At 22.5% G+C, this 2,556-nt stretch overlaps 1 long non-coding RNA gene across 1 annotated transcript in view; it reads right to left on the bottom strand.

The window, feature by feature from the left end:
• Window positions 1-1,999, bottom strand: part of LOC116185642 — a 24,806-nt gene extending 22,807 nt beyond the window's left edge. Inside the window, exon 1 of the long non-coding RNA XR_004150508.1 lies at window positions 1,855-1,999. This is a non-coding gene — a long non-coding RNA (uncharacterized LOC116185642). The remainder of the gene's footprint in view (window positions 1-1,854) is intronic.
• Between the last annotated feature and the right edge of the window lie 557 nt (window positions 2,000-2,556).

The raw sequence follows: 2,556 nt of genomic DNA, 5'->3' as shown, positions 1-2,556 counted from the left end.
ATATATATAAATTTATATATATTATATTATATATATAATATATAAATATATATATATATAACTATATATATATATATAGTTTTTAATATATTAACAAAAATATTTTTAATATAGTGTAGATAATAATTATGAAGTTTCAGGAATTCAATTTCAATAATTTTGATTTTAATATACATAACTTTCAAAAAGTTTTAATCGTCACTCATTATTCATTAGAAAGTTATTAAAAAGAGAATATTTAATATTTTAATATTATAATATTTCATATCATTGTAGATGAATTTGGATTAGGTTATAATTTTTTGATACTATTTTCATTTAGTTTAATCATACTCATCTCTTTAGTATTGTTTTTTAATGAATTATCGCTAAGCGAAGGTCAATTAAATGCTATTGTTGTAAGATTATAATCTCAATTTAAACTTAAGTCAATCTTAGTCTATAAATTTCAAATTTGTAGATAAGAAATTTTTTTTTGATTTTGGTTACGCTGATTATAATATAACGAATATTTCATAAAAAAAAATGAAATTAAAAAAATTTGACTATTTCAATAAAATGATTTCACATGTAAAAGCATGAATGAAAATTGAATTCAATACTCAAACTTTGAAGAATCAGTTCATGTGACTATGTCGATATTTCGAAATATTCCAACGATAGTTTGCGATTATTACAAATTATATTAAAATTATTGCAATTATTAACTTTTACTGTAATATATTACATTACTAACTTTAACTATGCCATTTTATAATTTCTCAAAATTATACATCAAAGTTTTATGTTAATTTAAGTTAATTATTACAATAATATAGAATATTTCGTTTCAATGTTTAATATTATGTTTAATATAATGTTAATATTAATTTCTAAATAAAGAAGAATAAAAAGAATAATGTATTTTTTTTTTATTAAAAAAAAATTTTAAGCATTTGACATTACAAGAATTCTTTTTATCCAATTATAGATAATTTAAGTATTAAAAATAGATTTCAAGATCATTAAAATCAATTTTTGAATAGAAAATAATTTTTCTATAAGTTCATTTTCAATCTTAACATAATTGTTTTCATTTCAGCATTATTTCTCTTTATATTTAATTATTTTCATATCATCATATATTAATTGTACACATTTAGACATATATCATAAACTATTTTCAGTATTATAAATATTTCAAGATCATTGAAATTTTTAACAAATTTTAAATAAATTTTTAACAAATTTATTTTCAATCTTAACAAATATATTATATTTATTTTTTCAGCGTAAACTACCAACAATTATTCTAATGATAATATATTATCATTTCGTATATCTTTATTTCAATGTATTTATAAAAAACTATATAAAGCAACACGTTTCCATGAATCAAGATAAAAATGCAATAAGCGGCGATCGCAGATGAAAAACCGATTTCCTCCGTCTCATTGCAGCATGCGCTGTAAAACGCGTGGTCAAGGAGTTTCATCTTATCTGATTCAAGATGGACATATCGATGGGGATTGTGAGACGTGGACTTGATTGCCCGAGGATATGCGCGTTCCGCGGCGTTCAAGAAATACAGGGGAGTCTATGGACAGACTTGGCTGAGGACAAGGCAATTAATCTTAACAACACTGGCGTCGCGTATGGCTGCCGCTTGACTATGTGACACTAATTAATCTAATATGGTATTGATATTATAATTAGGTCTGATCCTTTCTATGATTCAAGGAGCCTTTTCATACCTTTCTCATTTCGTCCCTTTTCTCATCTCAGCCAAAATCGGCTACTACCTGCTGATTGATTTATTATTGGACCGTTTTTGCTTCCATGGGCTAATCAGAGGACGAGAAACGAGCCGAGGACAGTTTTTTTGACAGAAGGACTGAAATCTGTATTTTATCGGATAGATTTTCGTTACCGACTGAGTGAGTTATGAAGACATTCAATGGATAAAATTAACCAACTTTTCTTTGGAATTATATGATTTGCAATATATATATATACAGTATATAAAGAATATAAGTTTTATTCATTATTTTTATTCATTTTTTATATATTAGTTTTCAGTAATTAATATAAAATAATTAGTCACCATAAGTAAGCTTACTTACTGATAGAATAATAGTTGTAATAATTATAAAATAATAATAAAAAAATAATAAAAAAGATGTTTAAATAATTTTTATGTTATTATTTTATATTGTCTTCATTTATGAGTAAATTGGGATTCCAAAAAAATATAAAAAAGAATACAATAGACATAAAAATATAAAAGAATAGTTTTAAAAAATATAATATCGTATAAAAATCAATGAATAAATTGTATTTAATTTTTTTATTTCAAGCATTTAATCATTACATCTGTGCATATGATTATGATTAATTAAATTTTATTCACTTTCTGCTGTCTTTTCATATTATATTCATTCATATCTCTAGAAAATGAATGATTATAATAGAAATATCTTTCTTCAATAGAATTGAATTCAAACAGAAATTTTTAAAATAAGTCATAAAAAAAATGAAAATTGAGATGAAAAATTTTGTGTAAAAAAAAATTGAATA

This window comes from Apis dorsata, unplaced genomic scaffold (genome assembly GCF_000469605.1).
Source record: "Apis dorsata unplaced genomic scaffold, Apis dorsata 1.3 scaffold_235, whole genome shotgun sequence".
Classification (NCBI taxonomy): Eukaryota; Metazoa; Arthropoda; class Insecta; order Hymenoptera; family Apidae; genus Apis; species Apis dorsata.
This window is presented reverse-complemented; position numbering and strand designations above follow the sequence as displayed.